The sequence below is a fragment of the Mirounga leonina genome, unplaced genomic scaffold (genome assembly GCF_011800145.1).
Source record: "Mirounga leonina isolate KUSES-001 unplaced genomic scaffold, KU_Mleo_1.0 Mir_173, whole genome shotgun sequence".
In the NCBI taxonomy this organism is placed as follows: domain Eukaryota; kingdom Metazoa; phylum Chordata; class Mammalia; order Carnivora; family Phocidae; genus Mirounga; species Mirounga leonina.
The window spans coordinates 67429675-67453953 of record NW_023270447.1 but is presented as its reverse complement, the minus strand read 5'-3'; the positions used below and the strand labels follow the sequence as shown (position 1 = coordinate 67453953).

The 24279-nt window shown below is 38.4% G+C and overlaps 1 protein-coding gene across 5 annotated transcripts in view; it reads left to right on the top strand.

Annotated features, from left to right (window-relative positions):
- The window catches only part of ZMYM4 (zinc finger MYM-type containing 4), a 143104-nt gene that overhangs the window by 6901 nt on the left and 111924 nt on the right, over positions 1-24279 (top strand). Inside the window, exons 1-2 of one of the 5 annotated variants that reach the window (XM_035019128.1) lie at positions 13230-13327; positions 18275-18336. The exons of 2 other annotated variants lie outside the window; for them this stretch is intronic. The gene's annotated coding sequence lies outside the window, so the exon portion shown is untranslated. Of the gene's footprint in view, positions 1-13229; positions 13328-17081; positions 18337-24279 lie in introns of those variants that run through there. 2 more of the 5 variants (XM_035019129.1, XM_035019127.1) reach the window with 2 other exon arrangements.

Genomic DNA, 24279 nt, shown 5'->3' with positions numbered 1-24279 from the left:
TACCCACTACTCTTTGAGGTTAAGGATCATGTGTTCATCTTTCTTTACATCTCCTAACATGTTGTCTTATAAATTTAAATGTGATATGTATATACACACACACACACACACATATTGCACATTTATAAGCAAAAGTTAAAAAATCCTTTTTATTCTGTTTCATATTTTGGTATTAATATAGAATATAAAATATAGGTTGGTACAGTGAATTCCTGTTACCCAGATTTAACAGCTAAACAATACTCAACATTTTGCTCTTCCTGTCTCATCCAACTTCTCTTTTTTTTGGTTGAAATAATTTTATTTATTTTTTATTATTATTATTTTTTAAGATTTTATTATTTGACAGAGAGCGTGAGCACAAGAAGGGAGAGCGGCAGGCAGAGGGAGAAGCAGGCTCCCTGCTGAGCAGGGAGCCCCATGCGGGACTCCATCCCAGGACGCTGGGATCATGACCTGAGCTGAAGGCAGGCACTTAACCCACTGTGCCACCCAGGCACCCTGGTCAAAATAATTTTAAAGAAATCTCAGGCATAATATCATTTAATCTATACATACTTATGCATGTATTTCTAATAAGTAAGAATTAAAACTAAACAACTCTAATACCATACCTAGTAAAGTTAGTTCTTTAATCCAGTCTGTGTTCAGATTTCTTTGATTCTCTGAATTTTTTTTTTTTAATAGTTGGTTTGTTTAACTCACTATCCAAATAAGATTTACCTCTTAAATTTCTCTTAACTTCAACTATTGCCCTCTCTACACCCTGCACTTTTTCCCATGATATTTCTTTGTTGAAAAAAACTAGGTCATTTGTTCAGGAGAATTTCTCACATTCTGGATTTGGCTGCTTGAATTCTTGTGGTATTCTAACATGTTCAATTATCCTTCATATTTCCCACAAATTAGTAGTTACATATAGAGCAGTAGTTCTCAACTTTGGCTGAAACTTGAGAATTACCTGGAGAGCTTTTAAATATCCTGATTCTCAGATTACATTTCAGATAATAAAATCAGAATTCATGGGTGGATTCTAGGCATCAATATTTTTAAAAATTTCCCAAGTGATTTAGTCTGTAGCCAAGATTGAGAACTTGAATTGGTAGAGCTTTATGAGATTTCGGTTCAGTTTCTTTAAGAAAGAAAAATCCATGGGAAAAAAAAAAATTCATGAATAGAGTGATACATAACATATTTCCAATCAGTTTTAAGAATAAAAGTGTGCTGTTTAATAATTACAGTGGGGTAATAGCCATAAACTGGGACTGTCCTGGACAAATTAGGATATATAGCCACCCTATTAGATGATGCTAGTAGATGGTGAATTCTTGTTGCATTATTCCAGGAGGCACACTTTTAGTGATACTAAAATTGATCAATTTACGTTCTGCAAGTGGAATCTAAACATAATAATTTCTTAACATCTCACCTGATGAATTTATCAGCCTTCGATGATTGTTTCCTAGATCTATGATTTCATTAGAGGAGTGATTTTTTTTTTTTTTAAATCATTTCTTCTTTTATTCACTGGAATTCTTCCTTAAAGAATTTCTTTCTTAAAGAATTCCTTCATCAATTATTTGGTTACCCTGTTATATTTGTACAGGAAGAGCAGAGAGTAAATGCTTATTTTTTTCTCCTTTATCAACTTTCAGAAGAATGAATTGATGCCATAGCAAATCATAAAGGTGAGGCTTGGGAGGTGGTATTGTTATGAACACATAGATTTTAATATGTTTGATATATTTAAATGTATTGTGGTCAGTATTTTTTTTGATCTTTAAATTTGTCATATTTTTTTATTAATGGCTATCTGTATTAGTATCCTAAGGCTGCCATAACAAATTACTACCAATTTGGTGGCTTAATATGGTAGAAATTTATTCTCTCTCAGCTCCGGATGCTGGGTGTCTGATATCGAGGTGTCAGTAGGGCCAGGTTCTCTCTGAAGGCTCTAAGGAAGAATTTTTCCTTCTTCCAGCTTTTGGAAGGATTTTGGAAGCTTCTGGTGGGTTGATTTATATTCCTTAATTTGTGGCAGCATAACTCCAGTCTGCCTCCCTCTTCACATGGCCTTCTGTGTTTTCTGTCTTTTTTTTTTTTTTTTCTCAAAGATTTTATTTATTTGAGAGAGAGAGAGAAAAACAGCATGACATGGGAGAGGGTCAGAGGGAGAAGCAGGCTTCCCGATGAGCCGGGAGCCCAATGTGGGACTCGATCCCAGGACTCTGGGATCATGACTGAGCCGAAGGCAGTCGCCCAACCAACCTAGCCACCCAGGTGCCCTTCTTTTCTGTCTCTTTTAAGGATATCTTCATTGGATTTATGGTCCAGCCTAGTCCTGGATGATCTCGTTTCAAGATCTTTACCTTAATTACATCTGTGAAGATCTGTTCTCACATTCTGAGCTTCTGGGTGCACATGTCTTTTAGGGGCTACAATTCAAGCCACTACAGTCCACCCTTTTGTCCCTCAAACTTGACATCCATCCCATATGCAAAATACATTCATCTCTATCCCAACATCCCCCGAAGTCTCAATCCATTATAGCATGAAATCTTAAGCCTTAAATCTCATCTAAATATCATCAGCTCAAAAACACCCAAATCTTAGCATCTAAATCATCTACACAAGATACGAGTGTGATTCTGGCTATGACTCATCTGAGGTAAAATTCTTCTTTATCTGTGGCACTCTGAAACCAGAAAACAAATTTTCTGCTTCCAACATACAATCCTGGGACAGGCATAGGATAGACATTCCCATTCCAAAAGGAAGGAAATAGAAGGAATGGTCCCAGTCAAGTTCAAAACCCAGCAGGACCAATTTCCTTGGGTTTCAAGACCTGAGAATAATTCTCTTGTGGCTTAAATCTCTGCACTCTGGGTTTATTGAAACACTGTAGACCCCTGCTTTGAGCCTACTTCTCTGGCTTCTACTTCTTTGTACCTTTCTTTTTCTTGAAGGGTAGCACATGTTCACGCATGAGTAGCTTTATTAGCTCTTTCCTGCCGATAGAATTCCAGGAGTCAGACAGATTTTTTTTAATTTTTTTTTTTTTTTAAGATTTTATTTGACAGAGACAGGGAGAGAGGGAGTACAAGCAGGGGAGTGGGAGAGAGAGAGAAGCAGGCTTCCCAATGAGCAGGGAGCCTGATGCAGGGCTCAATCCCACGACCCTGGGATCATGACCTGAGCTGAAGGCAGATGCTTAACGACTGAGCCACCCAGGCGCCCCGATTTTTTTTTTTTCATTTTTATCTAGTCTGTGTTCTTTAAGTATAGGCTGGCAGTGTTTTTGTTGGTGTAATATGTTTACAAACCTTGAGTCTCCTCTCTGGTTCTTCACAGATCCTGGATAACCCAATCTTTATTCCTGACTTAAATTGAGGTGACTGATTGGACCCATGATTCATACATCTAATATCTTCAGCATATAGTTGTCCAGCTATACCCTTGGCCCTTTCCCTAGAGCACATTTTTCTAATAGTGAATTTCATAATTTTAGCATCCTCTGCCATTTGAATGGGCTGAGAACTTCCCAAATCATCAAGAGTTGTTTCCTTTTTGCTTAATATTTTCCTCAATTTATCTTTCCTCTCACTTTTTACTCTTAGCAGCAAGAAGAAACCAGGTTGTACTCTCAATACTTTGCTTAGAAGTCTTAGTAAATATCTAAGTTCATTGCTTCCAAGTTCTGTTTTCCTACCCAGTATAGAACACAATTCAGTCAAGTCTTTGCTACTTTATAACAATGATCACCTTCTAGTTCACAATAATGCATTCTTCATTTCCTTCTGAAATACTCATTTCCTTCTGATATCTCACCAGGAACACCTTTAACATTCAGATTTTCTCAACATTTTGTTCATGTGTATATGTATTCTTTAAGATGTTATAAACTTTCTCTTCTTTCTTCCTCACTTCCTTGTGAAACTACCAGAATTGTCTTTAATACCTATATTTGTACCAACCATCTCTTGAAGGCAATCTAAATTTTTTCTATCATGCTGCTTTCTTTCCTTTTTTTTTTTCCAGTAGGCTCCATGCCTTGGGCTTGAACTCATGACCCTGAGATTAAGACCTGAGCTGAGATCAAGAGTTGGATGTTTGGGGCGCCTCGGTGGCTCAGTTGTTAAGCGTCTGCCTTCAGCTCAGGTCATGATCCCAGGGTCCTGGGATCGAGCCCCGCATCAGGCTCTGTGCTCCATGGGGAAGCCTGCTTCTCCCTCTCCCACTCTGCTTGTGTTCCCGCTCTCACGGTGTCTCTGTCAAATAAATAAAATCTTATTTATTTATTTGACAGAGAGAGAGATAGCGAGAGCGGGAACACAAGCAGGGGGAGAAGAAGCAGGCTTCCCACCAAGCAGGGAGCCCGATGCGGGGCTCAATCCCAGGACCCTGGGATCATGACCTGAGCTGAAGGCAGATGCTTAACAACTGAGCCACCCAGGCGCCCCAGAATTTACCATTTTAATTACTAAAAGTATATAATTCAGTGGCATTAAGGACATTTTAATAGTGTTGTGCAAGTATTACCACTGTCTTTTTCTTTAAAGATTTTATTTATTTTAGAGAGAGAGGGTGAGGGAGGGGCGGAGGGAGAGAATCTCAAGCTGACTCTGTGCTGAGCTCGAGCCTGACTCAGGGCTCGATCTCACTACCCTGAGATCGAGACCTGAGCTGAAACCAAGAGTTGGACGCTCAACCATCTGAGCAACCCAGGCACTCCTACCACTGTCTTTTTAGCCCCAAACGGAAAGTCTGCCCACATTAAGGAATAACTTCCCATTGCTCTTCCCTCCAGCCTCTGTTAAACTTTACTTTGTATCTCAATAAATTTGCCTATTCTAGATATTTCATATAAATGGAATCATACAATATTTGACCTTTGGTGTCTCATTTATTTCACTTAGCATAATATATCAGAACTTCATTCTTTTTTATGGCTGAATAATAGTTTATTGTATGTATATAATATTTATCCTTTCATTTGTTGACAGGTTGTTTCTATCTTTTGGCTATTATGAAAAATGTTGCTATAAACAGTGCTGTACAAGTATCTGTTTGAGTCTGTTTTCACTTCTTTTGGATATATACCTAGAAATGGATTTGCTGGAATAAATGGGATTTTTACGTTTATCTTTTTGAGGAATCCCCAAACTGTTTTCCACAGAGGTGCACTAGCAATGCACAAGGGTTCTGCTTTCTTCATACCCTCTCCAACACTTGTTCTCTTTTTCTTTTCTTCTTTTCTTTTCTTTCTTTCTTTTGATAATAGCTGTCCTAGTGGGTGTGTTTCATTGTGGTTTTGATTTGTATTTTTTTAATGACTAATGATGTTGAGTATCTGTTCTTGTGCTTATTGGCCATTTGTATATCTTCCTTGGAGAAATGTTATTTAAATCCTTTGCCCTTTTTTAATTGGGTTGTCTTTTTGTTAATGAATTAGAGGAGTTCTTTATATATTCTGGATATTACAAAGTCTAATTTGTCTATTTTCCTTTTGTAGCTTGTGCTCTTGTTTTCAATTTAAGAAACCATTGCCGGGCGCCTGGGTGGCTCAGTCGTTAAGCGTCTGCCTTCGGTTCAGGTCATGATCCCAGGGTCCTGGGATCGAGTCCCACATTGGGCTCCCTGCTCCGCGGGAAGCCTGCTTCTCCCTTTCCGCCTCCCCCTGTTTGTGTTCCTGCTCTCGCTATGTCTCTCTCTGTTAAATACATAAAATCTTTAAAAAAAGGAAACCATTGCCAAATACAAGATCATGTAGATTTTCCCATATGAAGAAATCTAAGAGTTTTATAGTTTAGTTCTTTAATTTAGGTCTTCAATCCATTTAAAGTTAATTTTTGTTTATGGTATAATGTATGTGTACAGTTTTGTTCATTTGTATCTGGATACCAGTTTTTACAGCACTATATGTTGAAGTCTGTTCTTTTCCCATTGAATGATTTTGGTATGCTTGTCAAAAATCGGTTGGCCTTTGTATTAATCACTTTGGGTGCTATAACTAGTAGTTAGATTAGATAGTATAGTATAGATTGGGTGACTTAAACCATAGAAATTATTTCTTATATTTCTGGAGGCTGGGAAGTCTAAGATTGAGGTACTGGCAAGGTAGATTTCATTTGGCTTGTTGGCAGCTGCCATTTTTGCTTTGTGCCCGTATAATCTCTTGTGTGTTCTCGGACAGATTGAGGGAGCTCCCTGGTGTCTCTTTTTAGAAGGGCACTAATCCCATCATGAGAGTCCTACCCTTGTGACCTCATCTAACCCTAGTTACCTCCCAAAGGTCCCATCTTTAAATATCATAACATTGGGGTTTCAGTCTTCAACATACAAATTTTGGGGACACATATTTCATCCATAACAACAATATATGTAAGGGCTTATTTCTGGATTCTCAGTTTTGTTCCATTGGTCTGTATGTCTCCTTGTGCCTGTACTACACTGTTTTGATTACTGTAGCTTTGTAGAAGTTTGAAATTGGAAAGTATGAGTCCTCCAACTTTGTTTTTTCCTTTTCAAGATTGTTTTGGCTATTTGGCATCCCTTAAAATTCCATATGAAAGTCAGGATTTTTTTCCTGTTTCTACAAAAAATGCCATTGGGATTTTGTTAGGGATTGAATTGAATTTATAAATCTCTTGAGTAGTATTGTCATCCTGATAGTATTAAGTCTTCCACTCACTGAATGCAGGGTATCTTTTCTTTTATCTATGTCCTTTAAAAAAAATTTTTTTTTATTAAGTAAACTTTACCTCCAACTTGGGCCTAGAACTCATGACGCTGATACCAAGAGTGCCATGCTTTGCTGACTAAGCCAGCCAGGTGCCCCTGTCCTTTAAAATTTCTTTCAGCAGTATTTTGTCCAGGTCTCAGTGTGCAAGTCTTGTAGCTCCTTGGTTAAATTTTTCCGAAATATCAGTGTGATACACCGTATTAATGGAATGAAAAAAAAAAACCCACATGATCTCTCAGTTGATGTAGATAAAAACATTTGAAAAACTCCGTCAGGGGGCTCCTGGGTGGCTCAGTTGGTTAAGTGACTGCCTTCAGCTCAGGTCATGATCCTGGAGTCCCGGGATCGAGTCCCGCATCGGGCTCCCTGCTCAGCAGGGAGTCTCCTTCTCCCTCTGACTCTCCTCCCTCTCATACTCTCTCTCTACCATTCTCTCTCTCTCTCAATAAATAAATAAAAATCTTTAAAAAAAATTAAAAAAAGAAAAACTCCGTCAGACTTTCATTAATAAATTAGGAGTAGAAAGGAACTTCCTCAACATGATAAAAGCTATATATGAAAAATCGTAGTTAACATCATACTTGATGGTGAAGGACTGCAAGGCTTTCCCCTAAGATCAGGAATAAGGATGCCCTCTTTTGGTACTTCTAATCAATGTATTTGAAGTTGTAGCCAGAGCAGTTAGGCAAGATAGAAGAGGCATCCAAATTGGAAAGAAAGAAGTAAAACTCTCTCTTACTGCAGATGACATGATTATATATACAGAAAACCTTACAAATCCACCAACCTCCCCCTTCCCCCCAGACCCTGTGAGAGGTAGTAAATTCAGCAGAGTTCAGGATAAAAAAAAAAAAATCACAAAAATCAGTTGTATTTCCACACACTAGCAATGAAATCCTGAAAGGAAATCAAGAAAATTATTTCATTTACATTAGCATCAAAAAGAATAAAATAATTAGTTATCTATATTCTTTTGATTTAACTCCAGTAGTTCCTGAAAGTTTATTCCCTTTTTGGTCAAAAAGATGTGCCTAGGCTCATGCTTTATGTTACTATCTCAGACTTGGAATTAACTCCCAAGAAGCCAGGGAACCTTTCAGCAGGAAGTGGTAGTTACAGACTATAGTCTGAACTGAGATAAGCTTTTTCAAATTAGAGTGTTTTTTTGAGACTCTTATTGCTTGTGTTTTTCACACTTACTCAACTCACATCTGGCTTTTCCTTCTGTTTCCCCACTGAAATTCTCTTTAAGATCACTGAAATGACCTAATAATTACCAAGTCTAATGGATGCTTTTCAGAGCTTTTATTAGGTTTCTCTTAGACATCTGACCCTCTTGCTGTTCCCTCCTTGAAACGTCTCTCTTGTTTATAAGATGGCATTCTCATGGTTCTTTTCTTGAATTGCTTCTTTTCGGTCATCTTTGACTCTTTTTGCATGCCCAGTAAGTGTTGTTTCCTTGGCCTGTGTTTTTCTTGGGTAATCTCCTACAGTAGTTTTAAAACTATCAAATACACTGTGATTTCCTTTCTGCTTTGCTTCTTTTTTTGTATGTGTCTAAAACTCAAAATCTGTATTTCCAGATGTATAATTTGACTTGTATTGTGCTGTCTAACAGATAATGCTAATTCAGTGTGCCTAAAATGGACTCCATTCTTTTTGCAAGTACTTGCTCTCACAAATAGTGCCCCATTCCTTCTCTCCCTGTTTTTCTTTCTGTATTCTTTTCGTTACTGTCTTTTAGTCACCCAAGTTAGAAACCTGAGTCATCTTGCTTCTTCTCTTTCCCTTATCAATTCAGTTTTATTTGGTGAATCTTACTGAGATTACTTCAGATATGATTTTTTTTTTTTTTTTTTAAGATTTTACTTATTTGCGAGAGAGAGAATGAGAGACAGAGAGCATGAGAGGGAGGAGGGTCAGAGGGAGAAGCAGACTCCCTGCTGAGCAGGGAGCCTGATGTGGGGCTCGATCCCGGGACTCCAGGATCATGACCTGAGCCGAAGGCAGTCGCTTAACCAACTGAGCCACCCAGGTGCCCTCAGATATGATTTTTAAGATTTTATTTCTACTAATACCAGCCTAGTTATGGTACTCATTTTGTTTGCTTTGTCTTAGTTTCCTTGTCTTTAAAATTCTTCTGGCCCCCCATTGTCCTCTCCCGTTCATTCTGTATACCAGACTGATTTATCTTCAGAAATGAAAATCTGTTCATCAATATGGTAACAATTTGGCCCCCTTCATAATAATTCAGTTCCCCAGGATGGGTACTGTTCAGATTCTCTTCCTGTGGCAAGAAGCAGGTTGCATCACAGCTCTGACTCTCCTCTTAGAAATGTACTTTTCCTTCATGGGAGAGGTTTTTTCTGATTGTCTCTGCTACTGTCATGCTAGTCTTGGTAGGGGTCCTGCTTGGCCCTGCAGCCCAAATGTAGAGATAGAATCCTTGTTTAATTCTACCCAGCATAGTTGAAACCAGGTTGTGACTTTTAAAGATTTTTTAAGCAATCTCTATTTCCAATGTGGAGCTCGAATTTACGACCCTGAGATCAAGAGTTACATGCTCTACCCACTGACCAAGTCAGGTGCCCCCCAGGTTGTAACTTTTAAACAAGACTTTATTAAAAGTTGAGTATAGTAGGAGGGAATTACAAAACCAACACAATAGTCCACCCCCCGCCCCAAATCTGTGGTTTTGCTTTCTGTGGTTTGTTACCCAAGGTCAACCGCAGTCCATCCGGAAGCAGGTGGTCCTCCTTCTGATGTATTGTCAGAAGGTCAGTAGTAGCTTAACGCTGTGTTACAGTGCCTAGGTTGTTCACCTCATTTCATCTCATCACATAGGCATTTTATCATCTCATGTCAACACAAGAAGGGTGAATACGGTACTATATTTTGAGAGAGAGACCACTTAACTTGTATTATAGTATAGTGCTATACTTGTTCTATTAATGGTGTAAGTCTCTTACTGTGCCTAATTTTTTTAAAAGATATTTATTTATTTATTTGACAGAGAGAGGGAACACAAGTAGGGGGAGTGGGAGAGGGAGGAGCAGGCTTCCCGCCAAGGAGAGCCTGATGTGGGGCTCAGTCCCAGGACCCTGGGACCATGACCCAAGCCGAAGGCAGATGCTTAATGGCTGAGCGACCCAGGCGCCCCTTACTGTGCCTAATTTATACATTCGACTTTATCATATGTATGTATAGTTGGTCCTTGAACAATATTGGGGTTAGGGGCACCGGTCCCCCCACAGTCAAAAATCTGCCTATAGCTTTTTAAAAATATTTTATTAATTTATTTTTAAAAGATTTTATTTATTTATTTGACAGAAAGTAAGAGAGAGAGCAAGAGAAAGCATAAGCAGGGGGAATAGCAGAGGGAGAGGGAGTAGCAGGCTCCCACTGAGCAGAGAGCCCAGTGCGGGGCTCAATCCCAGGACCCTGGGATCATGACCTGAGCCGAAGGCAGATGCTTAACCGACTGAGCCACCCAGGTGACCCTTATTTATTTTTAAATAATCTCTTCACCCAGTGTGGGGCTTGAACTCACAACCCCAAGATCAAGAGTCTCATGCTTTTCTGACTGAGCCAGCCAGGCACCCCTGCCTATAACTTTTGACTCCCCTAAAACTTAATTACTAATACCCTACTGTTGACTGGAAGCCTTAGTGATAACATAAACAGTTGATTAACACATATTTTGTATGTTATATGTGTTATGTATTATATAGTTAACAATAAACCTAGAGAAAAAAATAACGTGTGTGTGTATATATATATATTTTTTAGAGAGAGTCTGCAAGAGGTGGGGGGAGGGGTGGCAAGAGGGGCAGAGGGAGAAGGAGAGAATCTTAACATTGTTTTTCAGAGAGCAGAAATTGAGATTGAGGCTGGTGAACATACACATATACAGACACAAATTTGATTTATGGGAATCAGCAGATAGATAACAGCAGGGGACCCAAGGAGAAAACATATCATGGTGTATTCGTTTTTAATTAGCAATATACCTCAGAATCCCCTGAGGGAATTCTATCCCTGCTCCTTTACAGTACACAAATGTCTAGTCCCTATCTGTCCCAGACCTTCTGAAATAGATTAGGTGGAGGATTGCAGAGTAGGAACCACTATCATTGTAGGTTTTGGCCTTGGTTCTTACCATTAACATGGTTTTTGTTTCCTTACAGATAAAATAGAAATAAAGGTCTGTCTAACTTAGTAGGTTTCAGTAGGTTACTGCACAAGAAATATTAGCATATACTAGGTGGTGATTTCTAGAAGCAAAGGGGAGAGATTGGGTAGTGTCATGGAAGCCTTGGAAGTCATTGTTGGGAAGTGAATGTGAACATTACTTTTTTCTTGCCTTCCATTCTGTGTGACACTTGAATTATTTAAGAAGCAAATGTTTGCTCCAATTATTCCTTTCATTCAGCCCTTTTGTTCCCCTGAAATTGACTATGATGTTTTCTTTTCTTGAATTCCATTATATCATAGTAAGTTTCTTTTTTATATGATCTTCACATAGTTTTTCATAGAATTTATGTCAGAGTTGAAATATTTCTTTAAAGATAGTTACAGAAAATATGCATGCTTACTGTCCTTCAGTTTTTCTTCATGTTTGATGTCTTAACATGTAAGAGAAGTAGATATTTTCCTCACTAATTTTTGTATATGGAAAATAAATTTTAATGAAACAGTATCTGATCATTATGAAGGAAAAAAAAGGGTGTCGTATCTAGTAACAAAGGAAGATTTATTTTATTTGTTTAATTGTCATTTGTTGGAAGAAAAGAATACAGAAAGACCCCAAAATAGTTATTTTCAGGGTTGTTGTAAGTGATAAGTTATATAGAAAAAAAGCTGCTTGTTTTGTGTGAGGAGTATAACTCTGCATTTAAGAGGTTTCTAGTTGGTTACTACCTTTTTAAAACCTTTGTTACGGAAATTTAAACTGTAAATGTAGAACAAATAGTTCAACTAATCGTCATGTATTTGTTATTTGTCTTCTTTAACAGTCATCAACTTTCTGCCTTTTATTTTTTCATCTCACATGTTTTTCCCTGTAATATTTTAAAGCAAATTGTAGACATATTTCATTTCACCTATTAATACTCAAAGCATGAATCTCTAACAAATGCTGTCTCTTTTTAAAAAAAATCATACTGTTACCACACTGAACAAAATCAACATGATTCCTTAATGTCACCTAATATTTGTACAACTTTGTTTCACAAAGTTAGTAGCTAAAACAAGGTTTGTGGGTTATGTCTTTTAAGCCTCTTTTAATCAGTAAATCTCCCCATTTTAAACACTGCCATTTATTTTTAGAAGACACTGGATGATTTGTTTTGCAGCATTTCCCACATCCTGGGCTTTGCTGCTTATATTCTAGTGTCATTGAACATGTTCCTCTATTCTTCATGTTTCTTGTAACTTGTAGAAGTGTGATTAGATTCAGGTTCAATTTTTTTTTGAAAGAATTCTTCATAGGTGGTGCTGTGTTCTTCCTGTGATACCACTAGTGAATCATGTTCGTCCTTGTTCAGGTGATGTCAGCTTAATCTGTATATTTAAAAGTTCCTGTTCAGTTTTTTTTTTAAAGATTATTTATTTGAGAGAAGGAGATAAGAGTGTGCAAGAGTGTGAGTGAGCGGGGGAGGGGCAGAGGCAGAGGGAGAGAATCTTTTTTTTTTTTAAGATTTTACTTACTTATTTTTCAGAGAAAGCGAGCACAAGAGCACGCATACAAGCAGGGGGAGCAGCAGGCAGAGGGAGAAGCAGTCTCCCCACTGAGCAGGGAGCCCAGTGGGGGACTTGATCCCAGGACTCTGGGATCATGACCTGAGCTGAAAGCAGACACCTAACCAACTGAGCCACCCAGACTTCCGAGGAGAATCTTTTTTTTTTTTTTTTTAAGATTTTATTTATTTATCTTAGATGGATAGATAGAGCATAAGCAGGGGGAACAGCAGAGGGAGAGGGAGAAGCAGACTTTCTGCTGAGCAGGGAGCCCAATGTGGGGCTCGATCCCAGCACCCTGGGATCATGACCTGAGTTGAAGGCAGACGCTTAACTGACTGAGCCACCTAAGGCCCCCTGCCCCGCAGGAGAGAGAATCTTAAGCAGACTCCATGGTGAGCATGGAGCCTGATGTAGGGCCTAATCTCACATCCCTGAGATCAGGACCTGAGCCGAAACCAAGAGTCGGACGCTTAACCTACTGAGTTATACAGGTGCCCCTCCCCTTCAGTTTTTTACCTGAGTGGTTTTAGCATTCATTGGTAGTTATTTCTTTTTTTTTTTTTTAAGATTATATTCCCTAAGTAACCTCTATATCCCGTGTGGGGTTTGAACCCACAACCCTGAGATCAAGAGTCGCAGGCTCCACTGAGTGAGCCAGCCATGCACCCCGATAATTATTTCTTGATTCACTATTTTATTAGGTATTATAAAATGATGGTTTCTTAAATCTTTTATTTTTCCAGTGTCTGTTATGATTATTTTGTAGAGAGCTTTCCCTTATCAACGAACAGTTGCCTTGAAATATGTTAATACAACATAAAGACAAGACAGACGGAAAAAAAGGTAAATGCTTGATTCTTTTGTCATTTTTTTTTTTTTTTAAAGATTTTATTTATTTATTTGACAGAGAAAGACACAGCGAGAGAGGGAACACAAACGGGGAGTGGGAGAGGGAGAAGCAGACTCCCTGCCGAGCAGGGAGCCCGATGTGGGACTCGATCCCGGGACTCCAGGATCATGACCTGAGCCGAAGGCAGTCGCTTAACCAACTGAGCCACCCAGGCGCCCTCTTTTGTCATTTTTTTTAAAGATTTTATTTATTTGAGAGAGAGTGAGAGATCATGAGCAGTGGGGAGGGGCAGTGGGAGAAGCAGACTCCCTGCTGAGCAGGGATCCTGATGTTGGGCTCGATCCCGGGATCCTGAGCCAATAAACCCCGACTGAGCCACCCAGGTGCCCCCTCTTTTGTCATTTTTAAGAATGAGTTGAAGACTTGGAGGCTTCCACAAATGACCAATGAGGATTGTTTTTTGGAGTAAGGGGAATAAAGGTGGTATCATGATAAATCATTACAAATAGATTTTTATATTTATTGTATGTCAGTCTATTATGCCATGTTTGGTGGGTAAAAGCCTCTTTACGTTAGCTCTTGAGTCATTTTGTCATGACTCCAGTAGTCTTTGATAACTTCCTTGTTTTCTGGTGCAGGATGAATCAGGCTCATCAGTATAATTCCTACTCCAGACCTGAAATCAGCCATTTTTCCCAGAAGGTCTGGTTCCTTTTAGTGGGAAATGGTATTTAGAGACCCTAACACTTGATCACTTTTTAAAGTCGTATCATCTTAAATTTTAGATTTAGAAGGGTTCTTTGAAATTTCTACCCGGTGTAGGAATCTGTGTCCTCTAAGTGTTTTTCACATTCATAATTAGATTCATTTGAAGACCATTTAAAAAGGTTAAATGACAAAGACTCTCATGTTGAGTATCATCTCTACTTTATGTTACTTAGAAATCTAAAATGAAACTAATAAAAGTTAAAAATAAGCTATTCATGGCAAAAGTAATTAACTGTCAGAAATCTCTGACTTTGTTTCTAGAAGCTATAATTCACACTGAGGATGTAACTGCCAAGAATCATGTATCAAAAAATCTTGTATGGGCAGATACAAAACAAAAGTTTTAACAGTTTAGAGGAACTGAAGTTCAGTTGAACTTGGTACACTTCTAGAAAAACATTATCATCTTTCACACTTTCATGGAACATTTATGGAATTTAATCATAATTGACACATAATTCATACTTCCAGAAAAAATGTAGATTTTAAAACCTTAAAATTTAGAGACTGCATTCTTGACCACAATGCAATAAAGCTGAAATGAGTAAAGTCAATTAAAACAACCCAACCATTTGGAAATTTTAGAACTTGTAAATAATTTTTGGGTTAAACAAGTTGAAGTTGACTTTAATTACAAACTGTTGAGAATATAACAGTGAGTATGTCAGTTATACCTCAATAATCATAGTAAGAGAATGTAACAGAGCAAACCATATCACAACTTGGAATGTGAGCAGGCTATAAAGAATATATTTTGTATTAAGTGCTTTAACGTTAAAAAGAAAAGAATTGCTATTTAACTGTATGTGTTAGAACAATGAGGAAAGCACAAGGGAATTAATAAAGTTGAAAATAAAGTGTGGGAAAAAATGAATTAAGTAGAAAATGTATGGACTGATAAAACTAGGAGCTGATTCCTTGTGAAGTGACCAATAGAGTAAACAAGTTACTGACAAGTCTAATTGAGGAAAAGAAAGGAAAACAAATAGTGTTAAGGAGAAGAAAAGCTATAATAACCATAAATAGTTGGGGGTAATATGTTGGACTTTTTGAGGTATAATTAACTCAGTCCTTTAGATGCAATGGAAGATTTTCTGAAATAAGTTACTAAAATTGATTCAAGAGGTAGAAAACCTGGAAAGGCCAATACCATTTAAGAAATGGCCATTAATGTCAAAGAACAGCCCAAGTTTCTAATTTTTCTTTATACCATTGAGGAATATCCATTTTCATGTTTTTAATAATATTTGCCAAAATAGAAAAGATCTTACATCAAGATGCTAATAAAGACCTTGATATATTTAATATTCATTTTCTGTTAATAAAGTCTCTTTTTATAAAACTAAGAATAGAGGGTCTTTCACATAATAAAACGTGTTAGAATCCAGCAGTCACCCTTGAAATTTAGGAAGGATGCCTGCTATTATCATAATTATTTATTACTGTTCCGGAAGTTCTAGGGCACAATATAGTTAGATGAGGAAAAGAAACGAGAGTTGTAAATCTTGGAAAATTGGAGAACAAAATTATGATTATTTTTTCTGATGATACATTTATTTTCCTGGCAATCTCAAGAGTATCAGTAGAAAATATTTTAGGGCTCAGAAGTAAAAATTCAAAAATGAAAGCAATCTGGCGGAGAAGAAGAAAAATGTACTAGGATTATAACGGGATAGTAAAATGTCTAGTTACAATATTAAAATATTTTTAAAAATCCTATAAAATTTAATAACTTTGACTATAAGTAGTTGGAAAATAAAAGATTGATTCACAAAGTAATACAAAACTAAATTCCTTGGGATAAAACTAATAAATATGAGACTTGACAAGAGTTTACCTAAGGACATGGTAATTAATAATAATAATAATAGTTAAAACAACAACTAATCTTTATGAGCATTGTTTTAAGTACATGTCTTGACTCCAGAAAATGACTTTATAATACAATGTTATGCCTGAGGGTAAAAGAGAGGTAAAGTACCTTGTCAAAGGTATATAGGTGCTAGAATAAGGGATAATGGGATTGGAACCCACTCAGGCTGTGTGACTCCAAACTCCAAAGAATCTGTAACCATTATGCTTTGATGGCTCCTAAAAAAAAATAAGTGATATGCCATATTCCTGGATCGGAAAATCCAATATAATAAAAATACACGTCCCATAACATTAATATTGTATCAGTCAGTAATCCAACAGGATTTTCTTTTTCTTTTTCTTTTTGATGGTGAGGAGGGTAGACTTTGAGAAAACTGATGAAGTTCATTAGGATTTATAACTATGTGAAAGCTAGCCAAAACAGTTTTGAATTAGAAGACTAATGGGAGGGGCTCCTGGGTGGCTCATTCGTTAAGCGTCTGCCTTTGGCTCAGGTCGTGATCCCAGGGTCCTGGGATCGAGCCCCGCATCGGGCTCCCTGCTCGGCGGTAGGCCTGCTTCTCCCTCTCCTGCTCCCCCTGCTTGTGTTCCTGCTCTCGCTGTCTCTCTCTCTGTCAAATAAATAAAATCTTAAAAAAAAAAAAAAGAAGAAGAATGGGAGAGTGGAGGAGTAGGGGAATGGTGGGTACCTTGTTCTACAGGATCTTGAATATAATACTGCTATAGGAATACTTAAATTATTACAAATAAAGAGATTCATGTCTGTATATAAGAATATATAGAATAAAGTTATTCTTTAAATTGTGTTTGGACAGTTTCCTGGTCATTTGGGCAAAAAATAAAGTTAAATCTTTTCCTCCAGATACCAAAAGAAATTTATAGGGATTGAATATATGGATATAAGAAAATGAAGCTATTCCCCAAAGCATGGGGCACCTGGGTGGCTCAGTTGATTAATTGACTGCCTTCGGCTCGGGACATGATCCCATGTCCCAGAGCCTGCTTCTCCCTCTCCCTCTGCCTGCTGCTCCCCCTGCTTGTGTTCTCTCTCTCTCTCTCTGTCCAAATAAGTAAAATCTTCAAAAACAAAACAAAACAAAACAAAACAAAACCATTCCCCAAAGGAAATATAGGTAAATATAACAAACATCTTGATACGGGGAATGCCTTTTTGAGCATAAACCAAAAAAAGATAATTCAAAAGAATAATAGATTTGCCTACATTGAAAATATTGTCACATTTTTAAAGAGCAAATGTGTTTGAACTATCTGATGATCAGAAGTGACGTTTCAGAAGAATGGGGTACTGGGCAGATAACCACTTTAGGAGTCATCTTAGAATTCCTCAGGGCTCCACATCCCTAATTTCCATCCAGTCACAATTCATGCTTCCATTCAACAAATGTTTGAGTGTCTGTTATGTACAAGGAACCATTGTAGGAACTGAGGATACAGTAATGAATAAAATGGAGAGCATTTCTGTTCTTACAGAGTTTATATTCTGTTGATGGGAGAGAGATCTGTTAAATAATGAATGTAGAGCATTTAAAATGGAACACTACTATAGAGAAACATAAAGCAGAGAAAGACGATACATTGTGCTATGGTGGAAGGGGCATTGCCATTTTAAATAGGGTCATTTAAGCAGAAATCTGAAGGAAATGAGAAAGCCATCATGTGGGTATCTAAGAGTAGGCAAATCCCAGGTAGAGGTAACAACAAGGCTAATGGTTGTAAGGCAGGTGAATGCTGTGTATATTTATGATATAAAATACCAAAGAGGTGGTAGCTGAAGGTGGGTGAGCAAGGTAGTGAGTGGTAGGAGAGGCGATCAGGGAGATAACTAAATAGAGAGGGTCTTTTAAGCTGTTGTAGTGACTGTAGTGTACATTGTTGGATGTTTCACAGCATCCCTGGCCTCTACCCACTAGATGTCAGTGCAGCTCCCCAGTTGTGATAACCAAAAATACCTCCGGATATCACCAGATTTTCTAGATTTTGGGGGGCAGAATTGCCCCTGCTTGAAAGCCACTGTTGTACCTTATGGCTGTAGTCCCTTTTGGGAAGGCTTGGAGAAAGATTTATGGTGTGTACTTGTGGTAATGGTGCAGAGCCCTCCTTCAGGTGGACTCAGTCTCTCCTCCATCACAAGAGGCCGTGGGTCTGTGACTTGACCAGGTCTGGAAACTGGGCAAATGTCTGTGACTTTCACTGTGATGACTCAAAGCGGTTTTGGGCCACCAGATTTAGACATTTTCTGTTATATAGTTTAAACTGCCCATCTATTTCATTCCTAGGAACATCGTGATCAATTAGCCACTGCCAAAGATCCCTGCGGGCCAAAGCATTCTGATTGCCGGTACGTCCCTGCTGCCCTTATCTCTGGAGTGAAGTGCTGCCCCTTGGCCTCTGCTGCTTTGGGATCCCATCATCCTCAGTGAAATCAGGGAGCCCACCTCAGTGGTGAAATTCCCTGCAGTCATAACTGACTTAAAAAAGAGAGCAGCCACACAGCTTTCCAATATGTGGTGCTTCCCTCACTAATTATAGTGTCTTCTGGGCCTTCTCAGGGAATGCAGTTGGGTAGTAGGTGTATAGTTTGCAGAGGATAAATCCACTTAATATTCCTGTCTCCCTGAGCCTTTGGATTTCCTCTTCCACATAATGCCAGTGAAACTTTAGTATCTTAACCTCATTAAATATTCACTGTCATTGTTAGAATAATTTTGATTTGCATTTCCTTAATGATTACAGCTATATTGTTGAGTATGTTTCCATCAACAAGTGTGCTGTTAGAGTTTCAGCAACTTCAGCTGCACAAGTTACATCAAATTCAGAATCTGTAGAAGCTCACTCATATTAATGAATTCTAACCTCCTTGGTCTAATACCTGTATTAGCATCTGTTTTCAACACACATCCCCTAGGTTTTTTCCTTTACATATTAACACAATTTTGGCATTTTTTAGTGTATAAGCTGTTTTCTCTTGGGTCCTCTGTGTACCTGTTCCTCTATAACATGCTGAAATTTGAACCTAGTTAGGGGTCTAGCGTCAATAGGGTTGATTGTAGTTGGTCTTGAGGAGAATGAGCATCCTCCTTCAAGTCATTTGCTGAACATACGATATCACAGGACTTTCAAGCAAAGGAAAGTTTCTGTCTTTAGATACAGAAGGGTAGGTTACTGCCACTGGAGGTTTGAAATTATTTTTTTCATTCTGATTCAACCACATGTTCCCATTTCAAGTTTCAGGGTCCCATATATTTTCCTAGTCATTGCTCTTACTTTCACATGAGAAACTTGGTGAAACTATGAATTCATCTAATGTTATCATTCAGCTATTTGCACAATAAAATTTTGCCTTTGATTTTTAGCAATATCAACCTGTAGTTGTAAGAATTAAGAGATTTTTTAAATACCGCATAAAAGTGGTTTTTTTTCAGACTGTGATTTAATCTGATAGTTCATGGATTTGAACTTGTTTTCCTGTGTACTTGTTCAAGACCACACAGAGAATCCATCTCATGTAACAGACCTTATAGTTATCACTGCTGCCTTAACAGTCAAGTACAGCAGCCACTTGGGGTCCCAAGGCACTTGCTTCAGTTGGCACTTTATCACAGTCAACCACATCAACCATAGCTTGATAATTGCGATGCCACTGCATGCCAGGGATTACTAGTATCCTATTTCCTTTGTAAGCCAGAGGGCACAACCAAGCCAATATCCAGATCCCATCTTTGTAGGTCTGTTTACTGTGACCACTACCAGTATCAATTCTATATCAGTCAGATGTCAGAAACCACACAGTAATTTGAACAGGGTAAGTTTTAATAGAGGTTTTTTTTTTTTTTTTAAGATTTTATTTATTTATTTGAGAGAGAGAATGAGATAGAGAGCATGAGAGGAGGGAGGGTCAGAGGGAGAAGCAGACTCCCTGCTGAGCAGGGAGCCCGATGTGGGACTCATCCTGGGACTCCAGGATCATGACCTGAGCCGAAGGCAGTCGCCCAACCAACTGAGCCACCCAGGCGCCCTGAACAGGGTAAGTTTAATATAAAGAATTATTAACCAGTAACAGAGAAGTAACCCTAAGGGGAAAGAGAACTTTAAAGCATACACAGTAGTAGGTAGAGGAAGCAGCTACTACTTCTAGGGCTGAGGCACAGTAGCAGGAATAGAACAGATTTGGAAGATGCCCCATTTTCTAACTTCAAGGCTGAAATTCAGATCTTGTTGAAGAGGGTTGGGTCACACTGGATGATGGAGAAGTTTGAGGTGCCACAGATTTTTGCTGTCAAGCAGGAAACCCCCTTTTGGGGTGCTGAGAAAAGTCACTAGGCAGCTTTTTTCTGAACCTGGCTGAGAAGCCAGCTGGGACCGTGGCATAATTCTCTGGGAAGTGTCTGGCCTGTAGGAGTGCTGCTGAAACTTGGTGAGCTGCCCTCAGGGGTGCTGACAGAATTTTCTGGGAAACTACCCATGGGGTTGTGTATGTGTCACTGAGACTTGATGGGAAATTGGTGCCTGGGGAGAGGGCCGTTGGATCTTTTGCACACCTCTGTCCTCCACTGAAACCAGCAGATTAGAGCACACTAATGGGAAGAGAACTCACTTCTGTCTGGAGTATTCGTCCAGTGCCATCTGCTGACAAAGGTTAACATTTTGTCAGCTGGCAGAGAAGAAATGTTTATAGGTACCAGCTTCATTATCACAAAGCAGGGTAGAGAGAAGTGGATTTGGAGTTGAGAGGCAATATATTTATAATTGCTACATTCAGATATTTACATTTCTAGTACTCTTCATTCTTTTGGGTAGACCCTGATTTCCATGTGGTGTCATTTTTTTCTTGACAAATATACCTTCAATATTTGTTTGGTGGTGATGAATTCTTCCATCTGAAGAAGGTACATCTGAAAAATCCTTTATTTTGCCTCTTAACCAGTAACAGTGAAGTAACCCTAAGGGGGAAAGAGATAAATAAAATAGTTGTAGAAAATACATAAACTTACCATTTTATAAGTGCACAGTTTAGTGATAATAAATACGTTTGTAATGTTGTGCAACCATCTGCACTTTTCTTGTAAAATTGAAACACTATACCCATTAAGTGATAATCCATATTCCCACCTACCCCCAATCTTTGGCAACTACCATTCTACTTTCTGTCTCTATTTCGTTTAGTATAATCTCCTCAAGTTGCATCTGTGTTGTACCATGTTAGTGTTTTTATCATGAGAGGGTGTTATATTTTGTCACATGCTTTTTCTGCATCAGGTGTGAGACAATCATGTATTTTTTTCCCCTTCATTCTGTTAATGTGTATTGTGTTGATTCATTTTCATATGTTGAAACATCCTTGCATTCTAGGAATAAATTCTACTTGATCATGGGGTGTAAGTTTGAGAAAGATTGGTATTTTTCTTTATTTTGTAGTGCCAATGAAGCTGTCAAGTCCAGGACTTTTCTTTTTCAGAGAGTTTTGTTTACTGATTCAGTTTTCTTACTAGTTACAGGTCTATTCAGGCTTTCTATTTCTTCATTATCTTTTTATTTATTTAAGGATTTATTTATTTGAGAGAGAGAGAGAATGAGCAGGGGGAGGGGGAGAGGCCGAGGGGGATGGACAGGGACAGGCAGACTCCCTCCTGAACTCAGAGCCCCATGAGGGGTTTGATCCCAGAACCCTGAGATCATGACTTGCGCTGAAGTCAGATGCTTAACTGACTGAGCCACCCAGGTGCCCCTATTTCTTCATAATTTAGTTTTGGTAGGTTTTGTGTTTCTAGGAAATTGTCCATTTCATCTAGGTTATCCAATTTGGTGGTGTAAAATTATTCATAGTACTCTATTATAGTTCTATTCATTTCTGTAGAACCAGTAATGTCTTCGCTTTTGTTTTTTATTTTAGTAATTCAAGCATTTTCTTCTCTTTTTTCTTAGTCTCTACAGAGCTAAAGTTTTATCAGTTTTGTTGATATTTAAAAATACCAGCTTTTGGTTCCATTAATTTTTCTTTGTTCTTTTTCTGTTCTCTATTTTTATAATTTCTGATACAATCTTTTTTATTTCCTTTCCGCTGTCTGCTTTGGGTTTAGTTTGTTATTTTTCTAGTTCCATAAGTTGTAATGTTACATTGTTGATAGGAGATCTTCTTTATTTTCCCTCTTTTTTATTTATGGTAGGTAAGTGTTATAGCTGTAAATTTTTTCCTTAGCATTGTTTTTGCTGCATCCCATAAGTTTTGTTATGTTGTATTTTTGCTTTCATTTGTCTCAAGTATTTTCTAATTTGCCTTGTGATTTCTTTTTTGGTCCTTTGCTTGCTTAAGAGGGTATTAATTTACACAAATTTGTGAATTTTCCCATTTTACTTCTATTACTGATTTTTAACTTCATCCTGTTGTGGTTGGAGAGGATATTTTGTATGATATCTGTGTTTTTAAGTCTGTTGAGACTTTTTTTTTTAAAGATTTTTAAAATTTATTTATATGACAGAGAGCAAGCACAGATAGGCAGAGTAGCAGGCAGAGGGAGAAGCAGGCTCCCCACTGAGCAAGGAGCCCGATGCGGGGCTCGATCCCAGGACCCTGGGATCATGACCCGAGCTGAAGGCAGTTTCTTTTTTTTTTTTAAGATTTTTTTTTTTTTTTTGACAGAGAGAGAATGAGAGAGAGAGCACATGAGAGGGGGGAGGGTCAGAGGGAGAAGCAGACTCCCCGCCGAGGAGGGAGCCCGATGCGGGACTTGATCCAGGGATTCCAGGATCATGACCTGAGCCGAAGGCAGTCGCTTAACCAACTGAGCCACCCAGGCGCCCCTCTTTTTTTTTTAAAGATTTTATTTATTTGAGAGAGAGAGAATGAGAGACAGAGAGCACGAGAAGGAAGAGGGCAGAGGGAGAAGCAGACCCCCTGCTGAGCAGAGAGCCCGATGCGGGACTCGATCCCGGGACTCCAGGATCATGACCTGAGCCGAAGGCAGTCGCTTAACCAACTGAGCCACTCAGGCGCCCCCGAAGGCAGTTTCTTAACCAACTGAGCCACCCAGGCGCCCCGAGACCTTTTTTTCTTTTTAAATATTTATTTATTTCAGAGAAAGCAAGGGGGAGTGAGCATGAGTGGGAGGGGCAGAGAGAGGGAGAGAGACTCTCAACCAGACTTCACGCTGAGCACAAGAGCCCTACTCGGGGCTCGATCCTATGACCCTATGACCCTGAGATCACGACCTGAGCTGAAACCAAGAGTCAGACACTTAACCGACTGTGCCACCCAGGCAGTCCAGTCTGTTGAGACTTAATTGTGGCCTAACATATGGTCTGTCCCGAAAATATCCCACATGCACTTGAAAAGAATGTATATGCTGATGTCATTCGGTAGAGTGTTTTGTATATGTCTATTAGGTCTAGTTGGTTTATTGTGTTGTTAAATTCTTCATTTTCTTATCTGTCTCCTGTATGGTTGTTCTATCCAATATTGAGAGTGGGGTATTGAAGTATCTAATTATTGTAGAACTATTTCTGTCCTTAATTCTGTCAGTTTTAGCTTAATATATTTAATATATTTTGATGGTTTGTCATTAGGTATGTAAATGTTTATATTTGCTATATCTTGCTGTATCAGACTGTTTTATTCATATATAATGTCATTTGGCAACCTTTGAGGTTCAGGCTATCTTGAACAATGTTAGTGTAGCCAGCCCTGCTCTCTTTTGGTTAGTATTTGCATGGAATATCTTCTCCTGTTCTTTTACTTTCATCTTATCTATCTTTGGATCTAAAGTGATTCTCTTGAAGACAGCATATAGTTGGATTATGCCTTTTTTTGTTTTGTTTTTAAAGATTTCATTTATTTATCAGAGAGAGAGAGAGAGCGTGCTAGAGAGCCCAAGCAGGGGGAGAGTAGGCAGAGGGAGAAGCAGGCTCCCCACTGAGCAAGGAGCCTAGTATGGGACTCCATCCCAGGACCCTGGGATCATGACCTGAGCCAAAGGCAGACGTTTAACCAATTGAGCCACCCAGGCATCCCTGGATTATGTCTTTTTATTAATTCTGCTGATCTATGTTTTGATTGGAGAGTTTTAAGAACTTTAATTACTGATAAGGAGGGACTTCTATCATTTTGCTGATTGTTTTCTATATGTTTTATAGCTTTTTTGTTCCTCATTTCATGCATTACTTTTTTGTTAGATATTTTTTGTAGTGAGATGTTTAAATTCCTTTCTCATTTTATACTCTGTATATTCTAGAGCTATATTCTTTGTGGTTACCCTGGGGATTGCATTTAACATCTGAAAGTTACAAC